The 20,604-nt window shown below is 44.2% G+C and overlaps 2 long non-coding RNA genes across 2 annotated transcripts; both read left to right on the forward strand.

Annotated features, from left to right (window-relative positions):
• The first annotated feature begins 5,073 nt into the window (after positions 1 to 5,073).
• Positions 5,074 to 6,291, forward strand: LOC144026037 (uncharacterized). The gene is made up of 4 exons (XR_013285028.1): positions 5,074 to 5,446; positions 5,711 to 5,752; positions 5,833 to 5,866; positions 5,958 to 6,291. It is a non-coding gene; the product is annotated as an uncharacterized LOC144026037 (long non-coding RNA).
• Positions 6,292 to 11,855: 5,564 nt separating this feature from the next.
• LOC144026199 (uncharacterized) lies at positions 11,856 to 14,879 on the forward strand. Its single transcript, XR_013285076.1, has 4 exons — positions 11,856 to 11,984; positions 12,335 to 12,442; positions 13,278 to 13,436; positions 14,746 to 14,879. It is a non-coding gene; the product is annotated as an uncharacterized LOC144026199 (long non-coding RNA).
• The last annotated feature ends 5,725 nt before the right edge of the window (positions 14,880 to 20,604 follow it).

The following is a 20,604-nucleotide window of genomic DNA, read 5'->3' on the forward strand; positions in this document are numbered from 1 at the left end:
CCAACGATGATGTGGGAACAGGGAACTACTGGCCTTGCAGGAATGGCGACATTGGTTGGAGGGAGCTAAGGAACCTTTCACGGTCTTTACAGACCAAAAAAACCTGGCGCCAAAAGACTGAACTCGCGTCAACCCCGCTGGACGTTGCTGTTCACCAGGTTTAATTTCACCCTCGCCTATCGCAAGGGGTCACAGAACAGGAAGCCCGACGCCCTGTCTCGGATCCATGACCCGGTTACTGATGAAAACCGGGCTGAGACAATTCTGCCGGGCCGTTGCTTCATGGGGGCCTTGCAGTGGGACATTGAAAGAAGTGTCATGGAGGCACTGGAAGGCGTTCAAGTCCCGGTCAAGTGCCCCCCCGGAGGGCTGTTCGTTCCGGTGCCCCTGCGTCCTGATGTTCTCCGGTGGGAGCACGTGTCAAAGATTGCATGCCAGCTGGCATCAGCCGTACTCAATCCCTCCTTGCTCAGCGATTTTGGTGGCCTGAGATGCGACAGGAGGTCACGGATTTGTGGGAGCCTGTGTGGCGTGTGCCAGGGCAAAGTCCACTCACCGTCCACCTGCAGGATTGCTTCACCCCCTGCCAGTTCCATCACGCCCATGGTCTCATATCTCTCTTGACTTTGTCACCGGCCTGCCATCGTCCCAAGGGAACTCCGTCATTCTGACGATTGTGGACAGATTTTCCAAAGTGGCCCACTTTGTGGCACTGGCCAAGTTACCGTCTGCATGGGAGATGGCCCAGCTGCTCATCAAGCATGTCTTCCGACTCCATGGTCTCCCAGTTGACATGGTGTCAGACCGAGGGCCCCAGTTTGTCTCCCATGCCTGGCAGACGTTCAGCAAGCTGTTAGGAGCCACCACCGCTTTGTCATCCGGACACCACCCCCAAATCAATGGCTTAGACTGAAAGATTCAATCAGGACTTGGAAGCGGCCCTCCGTTGTGTGGGCCTTCATTGCCCTGCCTCCTGGACTACCTATCTGCCATGGGTAGAGTATGCTCATAACACTCTGGTTTTCTCAACTACGAGCCGGTCACCTTTTGAAGCAGCCTACGGCTATCAACCGCCGTTCTTCCCATCCCAAGAAGGGTCGGTGAACCTCCCCATGGTTCAACTCCACCTCAAGCGGGCCCAGCGAGTTTGGCGGGAGACACGAGCCGCGCTATCCCGCACCACTGCCCGAAACCGCCAGATTGCGGACCGTCGACATCACCCGATGCCGGGGGAAAGAGTCTGGCTGAGCACCCGGGATCTGCATCTGGCGGGGAGCTCCAGGAAGTTGGGTACATTGGACCTTATGAAGTGGACTCCGTTGTCAACCCGGTATCGGTGAGACTCCGTCTGCCCTCCACACTAAGATTCCATTCTGTGTTCCATGTCTCCCTACTCAAGCCTGCGGCCTCAAGCCCTTTGAACACTCCCACGGCTCCACGACTGGTGGATGGGGACCCAGTCTACACCGTGAAGGAAATCTTGGACTCTCGGCCCCGGGGCAGGGGTGTCCAGTATCAGGGCTATGGGTTGGGATGGGTACCTTTCACATTTGAATCAATACTGTTCTGATACTCGGTACCTTGGAATCGATACCGGTACATTTGTGGTCTTGTTTTTGTTTTCTTACAGTTTGGCCACAAGCTTTCACGATTGTAAATATAGTCAAGAGTAGTAGCCAACTGTACATCCAAATTACAATGTTTATATACCTTAACGGTGAAGCCGTTTACCTTCTGTCATGCTTCTATTCGGTGGGGTCGCCGACACCTCCCTCTCAGCCATGCGCTGATTCCGGGGAAGCGGACATTTCCAGCTTCCGCCGGGTGCGGAGGCTTTACTCCTCCTTTATAAACTGTATGTATTTGTTTGGCGGGAGGCACAAAAGTCTCGCTCGTTCCCAAACCCCGAAATGTTGGCGTCCATCCACCGGCTGCGGCCCGGCCTGGACCCGGTTGAGCGAATGCTGCGTTGTGGACCGAGGAAGAAGCGGTGGTACCCGTGGGTTGGGCGGTCGGTCTCTCAGCTGAGCTGCCACCGGGACCGCGGCACCCGCTCGCCGCCAGTTGCTTCCGCCGACCGAACACGCGGCTCCAGACCGGCTAGGCTCCCACGAGTGGGGGACGTCAGCATGCCGGGTGCGCAATTTGCATATGATGTTGCGTTCAAGTGCACCATGGAAAATAGTCAACTCACATACTCCCTCACAATCACAACTTAAAACGACGTGCTTCAGTATCGAAAAATGGCACAGTTTTATTTTACATGAATCGGTGCTCGGAAGTACCGATCCCAATCGATACTTACCACAAAAGTACCGTCTTCTGTACCCATCCCTAGCTATGGGCCAGAGGAGCGTCAGTGGGTCCCCCGCTCCTGGATCCGTCCCTCCTGCGTACCTTCCACGCTGCTAACCCTTCGAAACCAGGTGGTCTGCCAGGGGGCGTTTTTGGTACTGTCATGATTCTTCTCAGTCTCTGTGTCTGGTGTTTTTTTTTTTCCAGTGGGCGAGTGAAGTGGGGGGCGTTTCCACCGGTGCCGCACCTGAGGCGCATTTCCAATCAAGATGACTTTAAAAGGACTCACGGAGCAACAGAAGGCTGTCGGATTATTTTTTGCACGCAGTCATTGCTCAAATTGTTCTCAGGACCTTGTTTCCAAATCCTAGTTACGCGTTAGTCTTGTCTTTTGCTTTGATAAAGGTAATTGTTTTCACGTGCATCTGCCACGGCGCTTGCTGTTTTTGTACATAGTAAGATTGTAGAGTGTTTTTTATTGTATAATAGCCTGCTTGCGTTGCAAGTTCTTTTTGTTAACTTCTATTTTTCCTTGCTCTTTGCAAGTGTTTTTTTGTTTATTTAATTATTCCGGGTGTAGTGCTCGCGCTTTATTTTTTTTCCACCTGGCAGTTTGGCCAGCGTTTTGCGTTACTGTTGGTTTGTAAATGAACCTACTTAATTGTATTTTCCTGTCTGGGCCTCTGTTTTTTGGGATCCACTTTTTGCCGAAGGCAGTCAGAACGTTACAAAGTAGTGTGGGCATAATTCTGCAGTTTCCACAGACACACCAACAGGGTGCCTATGGATGAGGAGGTTCAGGTGTCAGGGGATCAGCGTGAGACTCAAGGCGGTCAAAAATTAGGCTTAGTTCATGGGTGAGGCATCGTTGTAGGAGCTATTGACACGCATCCAGGGTTAGTCTCTGTATCAGTGCCTGTAGAAATAAAATCGAGTGAACATAGCTGTAATTCACACTTTGACTGTTACAACATTCAAAGCTATATTGTCAGATTTAGATGTACAGGTCATTCGAATTCATGTGTAACAATGAATTGAAATTATGTGGTAAAAAGCCATAGATTCACTCTGAAATCTTTTCATTCGAGTGTATTCAACATTGCATGCAGTCTCACACAGATATTGGCAAATTTGAATAACTACAGGAGAGGTCAAGTCTCCTAAATTGTAAGTACTACACTGGGAGGTACATGTAATTGTCTTTCCTGTCTGGCACCGATTACCAGACATACATTACAATAACAATGGCAATCACGGTACTGAAAAGCTGAATCCCAATAATGCCCCTTCCCCCTCTTCTCATCCCTCCGTTTTTCTGGACAAATGAATCAGACTGGATTGTTGAGGGTCAATTTCTTTTTTCTTTTTTTTTCGCGACGCAATAATAGATGAAATTGCTAAATAATCTAATGGTGGATACCTGTTTACTTGCAATCCTCTGGTTTTGTAGTTCTCATACCCTGATGATGTCCTCATCTGATAGGTCAGCTCGTAGACGGTCATGACCACGCTCTCTGTCCCGACCCTTGCCTCTGCCCGGACTTTTGCCTAGGTCCCGGCTTGCGCTTGCTGGCGGAAGACTTGACGTGTGTTTGGCGCATCCCCTCTCATCCGAGCCGGCTGCTGCTGGAGAGCTGCATTCCAGCACTCCTCTGCTATATAAATAAAGATGACGACTTGAATGGCCATGGCTAAAAGCTCCAAAGAGTTGATTTTTCAGGTTACTGTCCCTTTGAGTCATGAATCCCAGACATTTTCACTGGAGCAACTCCCTTCAATACCAGCCATTTTACTGAATTTTGACTGATCTTGCAAGGCCCGCAGAATATTGAGTTCTATTGGTATATAAACATGGCACATACCAAAAGAAATATTACTCTTCTTTCATCAAAAAAAATAATTGTATTTGTATTTTTCCATTATTGAGTTATCAGTGTTAAAATATAGCTAAGTTTTGTCAAAATTCCAATTCCTGAGGGAAAAAAAACATGGAAAAAGTGATTTTTTTGTAAAATGAACATTTCAAGCAACTTGGACTTTAAAGGTGAAGTCCGGAGTTTTGACCATTTCTGTTTGTTAAAAAAACAACAACAAAAACATGTTTCTGTTTCTAAACAAACAATTCCAAACGGACCATGGTTCAACCCATACGAGCTCAACGGTCATGCCCCCTGCCTCTGACCTCACTCAGCCAAGCACCAGTAGATGCTGTACACCAGCAGATGGTAGCCTATAACTGTGGTACCCAGTGTTGCCGGTAACGCGTTACTCAAAAAGATTTGCTTTCCAAAGTAACTAGTAGTCGCGTTACTTTATTCTACAAAGTAGTCTGATTAAAGTTACTGTCCAGAGATTCAATGCGTTACTCCACATTTTCATGAAGAAGGCAAAATATCTCACTGTTGTAACAGTCACAAACAACTGCCGAAGATGAGGCGGAAGTCATTGATCACCACACTGAATTCAGCCATGGTCTGGTCGTGAATGGTTTACACATTCAAAACAAAAGTGATGATACTTTTACTACTAGTTTTATTAAAACTCTTTGACCGCCATAAACGTTTTAAGACGTTCAGTATAATCCTCGGATTGGCCGCCATAGACGTTAATTGACGTCTACTATGTTTTTTTATGGAAACGGGTGGAGGAAAGCCTTGGGCAGCTGTGCTCCAAGTATCAAGCCGATCGGGTTACTATAATGAGTATTCCTGGCCACTAGATGGCTGTGATGAGTCTTTTGGACAAGATCGTGTAGGAGACAACAGTAGAAGAAGAGAGGCGAAGCTAGAGTGTTGAGGGGGAGAGAATGGCTAACTTGGCTAAGGGAGTCAAAAAGGCTACAGATGGCAATCAGCTCACGCTTGATCCTTATTTTCAAAGCTCAAAAGCATCGACCAGTGCTCAAGAGCACAGTGATGACGGAGTTAAGTCATAGTTGAAGCGGTGACGCGGCCGTTTCGACCACGTCCTAAGGCCCCACCGGCTAGCGATGCTAATAACGTCCTAAGGCCCCACCGGCTAGCGATGCTAACACCGGAGAAAAGTGGTGCACAACCGAGCACGTCTGCACAGATGACGTTTCATCGGACGATGACGACTACTATGGGTCCGATGCAAGACAGTCTTGGACAGTCTTCCAAAGAACGTGAAGGTAAGCGCTAACATGCTAAGAGATTGCTAGTAAGATTACTTTTCGGGCGATCTGCTAGCAGCGTGTGTAAATGTGCTGATATACACTAAAACATCTATTACCTATACAAACGTGAATGTATATTTTATAGATCGTGCTCACAGCAACGTCCGACCGCTGGTTCTACGACAAAGAAAGTTAAAAAAAAAAAACGTTTTCAATACACCGCAACAATAAAAGGAAAGTCTTTCGATAGTATTGTAATTGTGTATATATTTCTTTCAGCTCCTACTCAAAGTGACCCTTCTCACAGTGAGCACAACAAAGGTAAAAAGAAAAAAAAAAAAAAAAGATTCTCCACAGCACTAATAAAATATTTGATGGTAAACGTCTTCTATAATTTACAGAATGTGCATCAACCAATACATCCAAGAAAAAAAGGTAAACATGCACACACACACACACACACACACACACACATTGCATCACAGTGCTCTAAAATAATATATGATATTGAAATGTATATTTGCAGATCCCAAAGATTCTGGCTGGCTTGAAGTTGATGAATTCGGCTGGCAGCCAACCATCTTCCCCTTTGCTGCAAAACCAGGACCAAGGGATGCTGCAGCAGAGCTGAATTCCCACCTGCCAGCTGACATCCTGGAGCTCTTCATCACGGATGAACTTCTCCAGCACATCGTTCATCATACCAACCTCTACGCAAATCAGTCCATGCAGAAGCAGACTGACAAAAACTGTTGCGCACGTGTAAATAGTTTGCAAAGAGTTTTCCAAATTGTTTGTTCGGATTGCTACTGTTGCATGTAAATAAACTGTTATTTTGCAATCAAAAAACATTTTTTATTGTTGGGGTAGTGTTTTATAAGAAGTTTAGGTGTTTGTAGAATCACTCATGCAAAAAAAAAAAGTGCCAAATTCACGAGAGTGCATGAAATAACATCGTTTCACAAAAAGCTTGATTTCTCCGTTTTTTGACTGCGGTCAAGCCAGCCGCCACTCGAAAAGACGAAGTCAAGCCAGCCGCCCCAACGATTGTTAATACTGTGCATTACGGTAACATGCCGACGTGCCCCTGCGCTGGCCACCTTCAAAATAAAAGCTGCTCAACACCCGGTTTAGGGTTTAAAATAAAGAATCATAAAAAAATAACGGTTTGTTATTCCAGAACCAGACCAGTTCTAAGGGACACTACACCACCCCAGGTATCCAGCCAAAGTACTTTCAACAAAATCTGATGTTGCATTTCAAAATAAAACTCATTTGAACATTGCAATCTCGACTATAATCCCTGATTTAAAAAAATCATTAAAAATTCATGGTTTGTTATCCCAGGACCAGACCAGTTCTAAGGGACACGACACCATCCCAGGTATCCAGCCAAAGTACTTTGAACAAAATCTGATGTTGCATTTCAAAATAAAACTCATTTGAACATTGCAATCTCGACTATAATCCCTGATTTAAAAAAATCATTAAAAATTCATGGTTTGTTATCCCAGGACCAGACCAGTTCTAGGGGACACTACACCACCCCAGGTATCCAACCAAAGTACTTTGAACAAAATCTGATGTTGCATTTCAAAATAAAACTCATTTGAAAAGTTACATCTCGACTATAATCCCTGATTTCAAAAAATCATTAAAAATTCATGGTTTGTTATCCCAGGACCAGACCAGTTCTAAGGGACACGACACCATCCCAGGTATCCAGCCAAAGTACTTTGAACAAAATCTGATGTTGCATTTCAAAATAAAACTCATTTGAAAAATAAAATCTAGACTATTATTGCTGATTTAAAAAAATCATTAAAAATTCATGGTTTGTTATCCCAGGACCAGACCAGTTCTGATGGACACTACAGCACCCCAGGTATCCAGCCAAACTACTTTGAACAAAATCTGATGTTGCATTTCAAAATAAAACCCATTTGAAAATTTAAATCTCGACTATTATTGTTGATTTCAAAAAATCATTACAAATTCATGGTTTGTTATCCCAGGAACAGACCAGTTCTAAGGGACACTACACCATCCCAGGTATCCAGCCAAAGTACTTTGAACAAAATCTGATGTTGCATTTAAAAATAAAACTCATTTGAAAAATAAAATCTAGACTATTATTGCTTATTTAAAAAAATCATTAAAAAATCATGGTTTGTTATCCCAGGACCAGACCAGTTCTGATGGACACTACAGCACCCCAGGTATCCAGCCAAACTACTTTGAACAAAATCTGATGTTGCATTTCAAATTAAAACCCATTTGAAAATTTAAATCTCGACTATTATTGTTGATTTCAAAAAATCATTAAAAATTCATGGTTTGTTATCCCAGGACCAGACCAGTTCTGAGGGACACTACAGCACCCCAGGTATCCCGCCAAAGTACTTTGAACAAAATCTGATGTTGCATTTCAAAATAAAACTCAGTTGAAAATTTAAATCTCGACTATTATTGCTGATTTCAAAAAATCATTAAAAATTCATGGTTTGTTATCCCAGGACCAGACCAGTTCTAGGGGACACTACACCACCCCAGGTATCCCGCCAAAGTACTTTGAACAAAATCTGATGTTGCATTTCAAAATAAAACTCATTTGAACATTGCAATCTCGACTATAATCCCTGATTTCAAAAAATCATTAAAAATTCATGGTTTGTTATCCCAGGACCAGACCAGTTCTAGGGGACACTACACCACCCCAGGTATCCAACCAAAGTACTTTGAACAAAATCTGATGTTGCATTTCAAAATAAAACTCATTTGAAAATTGCAATCTCGACTATAATCCCTGATTTCAAAAAATCATTAAAAATTCATGGTTTGTTATCCCAGGACCAGACCAGTTCTAAGGGACACTACACCACCCCAGGTATCCCGCCAAAGTACTTTGAACAAAATCTGATGTTGCATTTCAAAATAAAACTCATTTGAAAATTTAAATCTCAACTATAATCCCAGATTTTAAAAAATCATTAAAAATTCATGGTTTGTTATCCCAGGACCAGACCAGTTCTAAGGGACACGACACAATCCCAGGTATCCAGCCAAAGTACTTTGAACAAAATCTGATGTTGCATTTCAAAATAAAACTCATTTGAAAAATAACATCTAGACTATTATTGCTGATTTTAAAAAATCATTAAAAATTCATGGTTTGTTATCCCAGGACCAGACCAGTTCTGATGGACACTACAGCACCCCAGGTATCCATCCAAACTACTTTGAACAAAATCTGATGTTGCATTTCAAAATAAAACCCATATCAAAATTTAAATCTCGACTATTATTGTTGATTTCAAAAAATCATTAAAAATTCATGGTTTGTTATCCCAGGACCAGACCAGTTCTGAGGGACACTACAGCACCCCAGGTATCCCGCCAAAGTACTTTGAACAAAATCTGATGTTGCATTTCAAAATAAAACTCATTTGAAAATTTAAATCTCGACTATTATTGCTGATTTAAAAAAATCATTAAAAATTCATGGTTTGTTATCCCAGGACCAGACCAGTTCTAGGGGACACTACACCACCCCAGGTATCCCGCCAAAGTACTTTGAACAAAATCTGATGTTGCATTTCAAAATAAAACTCATTTGAACATTGCAATCTCGACTATAATCCCTGATTTCAAAAAATCATTAAAAAATCATGGTTTGTTATCCCAGGACCAGACCAGTTCTAGGGGACACTACACCACCCCAGGTATCCAACCAAAGTACTTTGAACAAAATCTGATGTTGCATTTCAAAATAAAACTCATTTGAAAATTGCAATCTCGACTATAATCCCTGATTTCAAAAAATCATTAAAAATTCATGGTTTGTTATCCCAGGACCAGACCAGTTCTAAGGGACACGACACCATCCCAGGTATCCAGCCAAAGTACTTTGAACAAAATCTGATGTTGCATTTCAAAATAATACTCATTTGAACATTGCAATCTCGACATTAATCTAAATATTTTTTCTCATCTTAATATTAATGTGAATGTGGGTTGTACTTCTTTTTTTTTTCTTCCCACTGAGTGCCTCGATTTTAATTGAGTATTGATTGGAAAATTATGTTTTGGTTGTATTGTTTATATTAACCACTGCCTGAAATCAATGTTCAGTCCGTCTGTCCATCCATCCATCCATCTGGTTGAATTTTATTTTTATCTCTTAGGATATTTATATAAAACAGTTATCTTGAGCATAAATCAATGATTTTGAAAATACTAACTTATACAAAGACAAGTGTTGACAGAATAATTTTTAAGTTTTGAGGACTGTCCTGTTCAAGTGACAGTCACAGTCAACTCAGATTTAAAAGCCATCGTGGACATCAAGGGCCCAGAGTGCATCCACAATAGGACTGAATTAAAATCCCGACCAGTTCGAGGAAAGGACAGGGATGCACTGGGGCATACATTGCAAAAAGAATTGCCCAGGTCGATGTATTTGCATAACTTGGGACAATTACAAGAAGCAATGATCAAGTCAGGCTGCAGAGATGAGGCACCATCTCCTAGTGTTTTAAAAAACATTTCATGGGAGGTGAGACAAAAAAGCCGTCTCCATAGTAATGAATTAATGAGTTTGCAATTCATGGTTGAAAGAAAAAAAAACAACCCAGAAGACTTTCTGCAAAAAATATTTTTATTTCCCAAAGGAGTACTTTTGTGGTCTCAGAGGAGCATAGCCATCTACCATGAGAGGACAAAGGAGGACATTCTGTATCTGGACGCCACTGGCAGCATATTAAAAAAGGAAAAGGGATCGCCACCATTTTACATTTATGAACTTGTTGTGAGGAATCCCTCAAAAGGCTCCTCACCTTTTCCTGTGGCCACTTATTTAACATGTGACCACACCACTGCCTCTGTCCAGTACTTTTTGGATGCATTTTTAACAGATGTGGCAAAAATGTATGGGCAGAGAGCGATGCAGCCTCCTGTTATGTTACTTTGCGATGGCTCGATGGTGATAATGCAAGCACTGTGTCTTTCCTTTATGAAGACCAATTTGAACCACGCAATTGAACATTATTATTCAATAGTAACTGGAAGAGGGAAATCCACTGACTTTGACATACCAATCCTACACCGATGCTTAAGTCACCTGATGAAGAATGCCAAAGAAATTTGCAGAAAATTGTAGGAACATTTGACTTTCAGCTCTCAGTCTCTGTTTTTATTCATGTCAGCAATGTTGTCATCCAGACTGTACTTTGATGATTATTACTTTTGAGAACAAATCTAACTTCTAATTTTACTTTACTTTTATTACAGCGCCAAACACGAATACCACCTGGCTATGCATGTAATTGGAGTTTTTACAACTGCAACAACACTGCAAGTCCTTGACGACATGGTTTTCAGTGTTACAGTGGTTTTCTCAAGTCCATACTGTGGAAAGCATGTCGAAAAGCATTTCAAAAACTTGCAGCTACTGATGCAAGACAAAAAGCCCTTTGAGAAAAATCTCAACTTAGACAGTGAAGCACATGACGAAGAGGTAACATATAGCACATCTGAAGTATACAATTTAACTGTCAATTATTACACACTTGCATTGAATGTTCATATTCACATGCGCTACTAATAAACAATTAATATCAATATTGAAATTTATTCAGATATTTTTTTTAAATAAATATGCCTTTTATTCTCCATGAAAATGTTTTTTCATACATGTAAAACAAATAAATTAATTAATTGATTTAAAAAAAAAAAAACTCTCTTGATATTTAGGAAGTCCCAGGAAAAAATGTTTTTGCAGAGCATTTCAGGCGACTAACTGCGAAAGCGCCACTGGATAAAGATGGGCAGGCCAACATTTATTACTGTGAAGGATTAGTGCCTCACTTGTGCAAATACGTCCTACCCTATGCTGCACTGTGTTCTGCTATGATGCTTGGTAGGTGAACACATACAAGCATGCACACGCACACACATGCACGCACACACAAATATAGTATAGACTGTCACACTGGACCTGTAAATGTTTTTTCCTCAGGTGACCTTGGTCGTCATGGGACTGGCACAGTGTATGACAAGGCTACACAAAGATATGATTTTCTGAAAACTGTGAAAAGACAGGTAGAGCAAGAAAACACATTTACCTATAATCAGGGGCGGGCGTCGAGGGCCGAAGTCCTGGAGGTTTTGGAGGTTTTCCTCTTCCAACACAAGCTGATTCCAATCAACAAGATTGTTATCAAGCTTATGCAGAGTTTGCTGATGAGCTGATCATATATCTGCTGTGTTGGAGAAGGGAAACATTCAAAACCTGCAGGACTGTGGCCCTCGAGCCCCGAAATTGGCCAGCGCTGAATGAATTAATGTTATATTAACAACGTTTATATCCATTTCCAGAATATCACAGATGACAATAAAACACAGGGCATAATGGAGAAAAGCCAGTGGGATTTGAAGCATATTCGGTTCCTGTCTAGAAGGCTCACCCGGCTAGATGACTTCGTTGTCCAATATCAACTTATCCACACAGCACTGCTGAGGGAGTTTGATGACTCCAGTAGGTCTGAAAAAAAAGGTGAGCAAATCATTGCATCCATGTAAAATACCATCCATCCATCCATCCATCCATCCATCCATTTTTTTTTAATGTTTATTCCTCACAAGGAAACACATTGTACTTTGTTTAGATTTATCTGAGATATACATTTAAAAATAATTTTTGTATGAATGTTAAAAAAAGTATTCAATTTATTTAAAAGTATTGAATTATTTCAATATTTTAAAATTAAATGCTTGGATGAGATGGTAACGCAAAGAAATTCTACCAATGGAATTCTTATTATTATTTTTGGAATGTGAAAAGCACATTTTTTGCAACATACATCAATGGAAATATGCAAAAAACAATTTTTGTATCCTTTATAGACTTTCAGAGTGGATGTGGAAAAGTGGAAACAGCGCAATAAAAAAAAGAGGGGGAAATATGTCAAGGCTATCAGAAAGCCATTCCCTTTCGAAGTTTCCAGGACAGAGGTACAGTACTTTATTTTTATTGAATAATAATAATAATAATAATAATAATAATAATAATAATAATAATAATAATAATAATAATAATAATAATGATTTTAAAAAAATACTCAAAAAGACCTCACCTACAAAAGTGGACCTACAAAATGTCCTCATTTTTAGGTGAGGTTGCCATTTGTCTGTGAAAAACCAGAACGACCCCCTCTTTTTTGAACTCACTCACGACCATGCACACACACGCACACACACAGACACCCACAAGTCAAGTCTAAGTCTATTTTAAAATTGTAGATTCTCACTGAAGGCATTATGTTCTTAACAAAATAGGTGAAATAACTGAAAACATTTTTTATATTATTTTCTTCAAAATAGTCATGCTTTGCTCCGATGATTTTTTTGCACACTCTCTCTGACATTCTGACCTCTGGGAACTCCTTCAATACTGTTGGAAAACCACTTCAGGTGACTACGCAAGAAGCTCATCGAGAGAATGCAAAGAGTGTGCAAAATATAATCAGAGCAAAGAGTGAGTATTTTGAAGAAACGATAATATAAAACATATTTTCAGTTACTTAATCTTTTTTTAAGTACTTAACTCCACGTGTTCATTCATAGTTTTGATGCCTTCATTGAGAATCTACTATGTAAATAGTCGTGAGAGTAAAGCAAAAACCTTGAATAAGGTGTGTGTGTGTGTGTCCAAACTTTTCGCCTATAAAAGTAAAGAAAACAAAATAACATTTAGCATTGTTATTACTGTGTGTGTAATTTTGTGTGATCAAAATGTTCTATAAGCTTAATGTGGCAGATATGAAACAGGCTGTGCTTTGCTCACAAGGTCAACAATGACACCACAGATGTCAACATTGCTCAAAAACCTGGTTCTGCAGTCCTGAGTCAAGCCAAGGACTCTTTCACAACTATTCAAAACGGCAGCAGTCAAGACCCGCGTATCCAGCATGACCAGCATCAACATTCAGAAACTCCAGATGAGCAGGTACGATTATCCACGTAACAAACGGATTCTCTTTGATAACGGAAAAAAAAAACATGTTGTAGGTTTATGTAAAGGCCTATATAAAGCACTGGATCCAGCCGTAACTCCCAAATAAAAGTTACCATTAATTCTTAAAAAAATCTAAGATCTATGGCCAATCACAAAAAAAATGCGAATTAAATCACCCACACACTGCCAGTTACACCAACACACAAGTTAGATGTATTCTTATATGTTTAAGCGATAGATGTATAGATGTATAAGCGAAGTGCGCATCTCGAATTCAACGTGCATGATGTGTAGCGGTGTGGTGCATTGTGGGTAGCCAAAACTACCAAACGGTGATTGAAAATGAAATGGATCCAATGAAATCGGCTCTGATAGAAACGTTTCAACCGCTGGAAAGTTGCTGTTTTTTATGAACATGCATAGCATGTGGTTTACTGAGATCGGGGAAGTTGACTTGCAAGCTTTAAAGTGCAAAGTTACGCAAAGATTGTCACCACTCTACTCTCCGCCATTCAAATTGATGCGCAAACTTAATGCACACTTCGCTTATTGAAGTAACACATCTACTTTCCATTAAAACTCACTCCATGTTGGACTGCTGGTTATTTTGTGCCCCTCTTTTTCTCCCAATCTTTAGTCTTTATTAATACATTAGCTTCCAATTCCCACTTTCCCTTGACCTCCATAAAATTAGTGCTGAAATAAATTTGCATAGCTTTATAAATGACTCCCTTCTTTGACTGTCCCTTTGAATAAATTTGAAACATTCCGCAATCTCAGTCGGTTCTTTACATATTTTCCCCCATTCACTATGTCTCTGGAGGTAATGTCTTAATTGCAAATATTTGTAAAAATCCTTCTTAGGTATAATTCTATTTTGAAGTTTTTTAAATGATTTCAATATTTGTCCTTCAAACACCTGGGAGAAAAATATTAATCATTTCCCTTCCATTTTTCAAATCCTCAACCCTTTGTCCCAGGTACAAATTTTTGTATTTTTTTTTTGCTATTTTCGTAGCCCAACTAACAGGCCTTGATATTTTAAATGTATTTGTTATTATTGACCTCACTTACTTTTTTTTTTAACTATAACTTTATTATTGTTTTAAATGTGTAAATAAAACTGCCCTAGTCTTGATTATACTGTTATTACAATATTACTATATTACTATTATTATTATACTATTATTATGTACTGTGACATATTTACTTTTCTGAAAATGATTTAGACTGCCATATATACCATCTAATACTGATCTGTAATATTTTGATGTTTTTGTGTATGTGTTTGTGGTTACAGCTTGATGATTTGTGGGGTAAGAAGGAAACAGAAGTTGTGGTTGCAATGCTGCCATCGCAAATAAAAGGCAACACCATTATCATCTGGCACAGTGAGCTATGTTCATTACGGCCTCATGAGTGGCTTAATGGCGAGGTACATTTATAATTTAAGGTTATTATACTAATTAAATAAAATAATGAAACTCTCATTTGACAAATAATCCCAAACAAATATTTTTTTTTCATAGATAATTGAGGCATTACTTCATCTTTCTGCAAACAAACTTCAGAGGAAGAAAAGACTTTATATATTGAACCACTACACAGCTGGCCTCATTCTCGCTGGTGACAGGAAACAACTTCCACGTCACTGTCTGCCAAAGGTATTGCTGTGATTAGGGGGAAGGTCACCAAACCAGTTCAGAGGATAGCACTCAAAGCCATGATGTTTATTATTTTGAGGAATATAAATTGTAATACTTAAGCTTACACTGTATCTCTATTGACAGGTGAACTTTCACAAATACATGACACGGAGCGAGAAGGTAGGACTCAGACGCAGAGTGTAAGTTGGCCAACAAGGCTGCAACTTTAATCCAATTGAACAAAAAACACCTCTCAAGGAGGGAAAAAAGGCAGAACAGAAAAAGCTCCAAACTGGAGATAAAACAAGGGCACTCAAAAACAGGGACAACTAAAGGCGCTCCGCTAGGGAGGAAAACAAGGGGCAAACTAAGGGCGCAAGACAAAGCAAGGCTAGACATCGAACGAGGACTGTGGAACAAGGGCTGTGAGGACGCTTCCATGCACTGAGATGTGACACTTCGGCAACGGAGGGGAGAATGCAGGTGGCTTTTATGTCCGGGTTGATTGGGAACAGGTGGTGGTGATCATGGGCGTGGACCGGTAATCAGTGAGCTGCAGGAAGGGTAAGTGACCTGGGGTGAGAGGAGAGTTAATACTTTCAAAATAAAACGGGAACCTGACTTTGAAAACAAAAGCATGAACCGCCACTCTGGTGGCGGCGTGACAGTACCCCCCCCTCAACGGCCGGCTCTCGACGGCCCAGGAATGTCAGGGTGCTCTTCATAGAAATCGTCGATGAGGGAGGGGTCCACGATGAACCGGGCGGGCACCCACTGCCTCTCTTCTGGCCCGTAACCCTCCCAATCCACCAGGTATTGGTGTCCCCGGCCCCGCTTTCTGACGTCCAACAACTTTCTTACTTTATAGACCGGGCCCCCCTCCACCATCTCCGGAGGGGGCGGCGCGGGCTCGGGCGTGACCAGGGAACTGTCCTGGACTGGCTTGACCTGGCTCACGTGGAAGGTAGGGTGGGTGCGGAGGGAACGAGGCAGGCGAAGGCGCACGGCGGCAGGGCCTATAGTCTTTGCAACTGGGAATGGCCCCACGAATCTCGGGGCCAACTTTGGACAGGGAACTTTGAGATGAAGATTTTTTGTTGAAAGCCATACCTTCTGCCCTGGCTGGTACTGTGGCGCGACCCTCCTCCTCCGGTCAGCAGCTCTTTTCACCCTGTCGCCTTGACGTTGAAGTGCCAGTCGAGCTGCTGACCAGATTCGGCGACATCGGCGGATCATGGCGAGGACCGAGGGGACTGAGGCTTCCTCCTCCAGGTCCGCGAAGTACTGTGGATCGTATCCGTGAACACATTTGAACGGCGTGATTCCTGTGGCAGAGGTGGGTAAGGAGTTATGCGCCAGTTCAACCCAGACCAAGTTCTTGCTCCAGGAGGACGGATTTTGGGAGACCAAGCATCGTAGTCCGGTCTCCAGCTGTTGGTTGAGCCTCTCGGCCTGTCCATTGGCCTCTGGGTGGTAGCCTGAGGTCAAGTTCGCCTTAGCCCCTATGGCTCTGCAGAACTCCCTCCAAAAACGAGAAACAAACTGGGGACCGCGGTCCGACACTATGTGCCGCGGGAATCCATGGATCCTGAACACCTGGTCGATCATGACTTCGGCGGTTCTTTTGGCTGAGGGAAGCTTAGGTAATGGGATAAAGCGGGCCATCTTAGAAAAGCGGTCGACGACAGTGAGTATTGTGGTTTTACCATGCGAAGTGGGAAGTCCAGTCACAAAGTCCATAGAAATCTCCGCCCAGGGCCTTGAGGGGATCGGCAGTGGTTGGAGGAGACCCATCCGGGGTTGATTTGATGATTTATTCCGGGCGCAGACTGGGCAGGCCTTGACATAATCACGTACCGAGGTCTCCATTGAAGGCCACCAAAATCTCCGGGCGACGACGTATAGGGTCCTGCGAGTACCTGGGTGGCAAGAAAGACGAGAGGTGTGTGCCCAACTGATCACCTGCGCTCGTAGACCCTCCGGGACGTAGAGCCGTCGTGGTGGACACTCCTTTGGAGCGATCGTGTCTTGGAGAGCCTCCTTGACATCCTCTTCAACCTGCCAGGACATGGTTCCGACAATGCAATCCCTAGGCAGGATGGGTTCAGGTTCGGCTGTTGTGGTTTCCGGGTCATGGATTCGGGACAGAGCATCTGCTTTGACGTTCTTGCTTCCGGGTCTGTAAGTTAGAGAAAACGAAAACCTGTTAAAAAACAATGACCATCTGGCCTGTCGTGGGTTCAGTCTTTTGGCGTGACGTAGGTATTCCAGGTTGCGGTGGTCTGTCCAGATGATGAAGGGGTGTTCCGCGCCCTCCAGCCAGTGCCTCCATTCTTCCAAGGCGACCTTGACAGCCAGCAATTCTCGGTCTCCCACGCTGTAATTGCGCTCAGCCTTGGAGAGCTTTCTGGACAAAAATGCACAGGGGTGCACCTTCCCATCTTCCTGGCTCCTTTGGGATAGGACGGCCCCGATACCCAGATTGGAGGCATCCACCTCGACCACGAACTGGCGGGTAGGATCAGGAACTCTGAGTATCGGGGCCTCTGTGAATCTTTTCTTGAGTTCCTTGAAGGCAGTGTTGGCTTCCGGGGTCCAGGTGAAGCGTTGCTGTGGCGAGGTCAAGGCATGGAGTGGAGCAGCGATGGAGCTGAAGTTGCGGATGAAGCGACGGTAAAAGTTGGCGAAGCCTAGGAATTGTTGCACCTTTTTTCTGGATTCCGGTGTGGGCCAGTCCCGGACCGCGCTGACCTTCTCCAGCTCCATCTCGACTCTGCCCGGAGATACGATGAATCCCAGAAACGAGACGGTGTCCGCATGAAAAAGGCTCTTTTCAGCCTTTACAAAGAGCTTGTTTTCTAGCAAGCGTTTCAGGACCTGGGTGACATGGTGCTGGTGGGTTTTCAAATCCGGTGAGTAGATCAATATGTCGTCCAGATACACATACACGAACTGGTCGAGGAAGTCCTTGAGTACATCATTAATCATGGCCTGGAAAACCGCTGGTGCATTAGTGAGTCCAAAAGGCATTACTAAGTATTCGTAGTGGCCTCGGGGAGTATTGAAGCCAGTCTTCCACTCATCCCCTGCACGAATACGGACAAGGTGATAAGCGTTGCGGAGATCCAGTTTGGTGAATATCTTGGCTTGCTGGAGCTGGTCGAATACTGAAGACATCAAAGGCAGGGGATAACGATTCTTGACTGTGATTTCATTCAGAGGACTGTAGTCAATGCAAGGGCGTAATGAGCCATCCTTCTTGCCCACAAAGAAAAATCCGGCTCCAGCTGGCGATGACGATGGCCGGATAAGTCCTGCTTTCAAGGAAGTGTCTATGTACTCGTTTAGGGCCTTGCGTTCGGGACCCGACACCGAGTACAATCTCCCCTTGGGGATGGTAGATCCAGGAATCAACTCGATCGCACAGTCGTAGGATCGATGTGGGGGAAGTGACATGGCCTTGGTCTTGCTGAACACCTCCCTGAGCGGATGATAGCAGGAGGGAACGGTGTTCAGGTCCGGGTAATCCTGGTCATTCACGAGAGACACCTGTCGGATGGCAGCGGGAGGTTTCTCTGCCGCTGGCCGCTCCACCCCATGGTGGTCACAATCATCTCCCCAGTCCAGGACTCGCCCCGATCGCCAGTCGATGCGGGGGTTGTGCAACTGCAACCAGGGATGACCCAGGACCAGTGTGTGTGATGGGGACCGGAAGACATGGAAGCGAAGGAGTTCTCTGTGCTGCCCAATGTGGATCTCGAGTGGTTCTGTGACGTGCGTGATGAGGAATAGATCTTTGCCATTGAGCGCCCTGGCCCTCATGTGGGTAGTAAGTGGTTCCGTGCCGGCCTGCAATTTCTTCACCAGCCCCCAATCCATGAGGCTCTCGTCCGCTCCAGAGTCAATGAGAGCTAGTAGGTCTGTGGGAGTGGTATTGCAGGAAATCGTGACTTGCGTGAGTTTTCGGTTTTTGCCTTGCTGGTGAGTCGCGGTACTCACCGGAGAGCCTCTCTTGGTGGGACAAGCTACCACCAGATGGCCTTGTTCTCCACAGTAGTAGCATCGCCCCTCTTGACGACGTCGCTGGCGTTCGTGGTGAGACAATCGGGCGCGGTCCAGCTGCATCGGCTCCTCGTCACTCTCGCTGGGCCTTCCCGCGGTGGGTGACTGGGGAAGGACACCTCGCGGAGGGCCTCTTGCTTCCGGATGCCGGAAGAATCCGGAACCGTGTCCTCGTTGATGTCTGCTGGTCTGCAAAAGATCTCGCCGTCGATGATCGGTGCGAATGGCCAATGAGATCAATGAGTCCAGATCGCCAGGTAAGTCTACGGGCAATAGGAGTTCTTGCATAGTTGTGGAAAGCCCCTTTAAAAAGTGGTCAAAAAGAGCTGTGTCATTCCAGCCACTCCTGGCCGCTAGAGATCGGAATCGGATTGCGTAGTCATTCACCGATTCTCTGCCCTGTCTGAGGTTACTAAGCTCTCGAGTCTTTTCCCGATCCATGTTAGTTGGATCGAACACGAGACGAAGTGCCCTGCTAAACCCGGCTGCGGTTGAGCAAGTCGGGGAGTGCCTTGCCCATTCCGTGGTGGCCCAGTCTCTGGCTCTTCCGGTCAGATGTGAAATCATGAAGGCCACACGGGAACGGTCAGTGGGGAAAGCCTGTGGCGAAAGTTCAAAATGTAAGTCGCATTCGGTTAGGAATGCCTGACATTGTCCCTGGTCTCCCGAGTATCGCTCCGGGGGAGCCAGTCTCAAACCAGCCCCGGTCAAGGCTGGAGTCGGGATCGGTGGTTCTGCTGTCTCTGGATTCGTGATGGCCGGCGTGGAGGGTCGCAGGTGGCTCATTAGCTCCTGCACCTGTCCAACGAGCTCTCCCATGCGGGTGGCCATCGCCTGCTGGACCTCCTCCGTCTGTCGAAGTGCAGCCTCCAACTTCTCCGCTGGGTCCATGCTGGCCGAAGTGTACTGACACGGAGCGAGAAGGTAGGACTCAGACGCAGAGTGTAAGTTGGCCAACAAGGCTGCAACTTTAATCCAATTGAACAAAAAACACCTCTCAAGGAGGGAAAAAAGGCAGAACAGAAAAAGCTCCAAACTGGAGATAAAACAAGGGCACTCAAAAACAGGGACAACTAAAGGCGCTCCGCTAGGGAGGAAAACAAGGGGCAAACTAAGGGCGCAAGACAAAGCAAGGCTAGACATCGAACGAGGACTGTGGAACAAGGGCTGTGAGGACGCTTCCATGCACTGAGATGTGACACTTCGGCAACGGAGGGGAGAATGCAGGTGGCTTTTATGTCCGGGTTGATTGGGAACAGGTGGTGGTGATCATGGGCGTGGACCGGTAATCAGTGAGCTGCAGGAAGGGTAAGTGACCTGGGGTGAGAGGAGAGTTAATACTTTCAAAATAAAACGGGAACCTGACTTTGAAAACAAAAGCATGAACCGCCACTCTGGTGGCGGCGTGACAATACAAGGGCATTATGTCATTTGTAAATGTCAACAGGAAT

The sequence above is a fragment of the Festucalex cinctus genome, chromosome 9, assembly GCF_051991245.1.
Source record: "Festucalex cinctus isolate MCC-2025b chromosome 9, RoL_Fcin_1.0, whole genome shotgun sequence".
NCBI classification, from domain to species: Eukaryota; Metazoa; Chordata; class Actinopteri; order Syngnathiformes; family Syngnathidae; genus Festucalex; species Festucalex cinctus.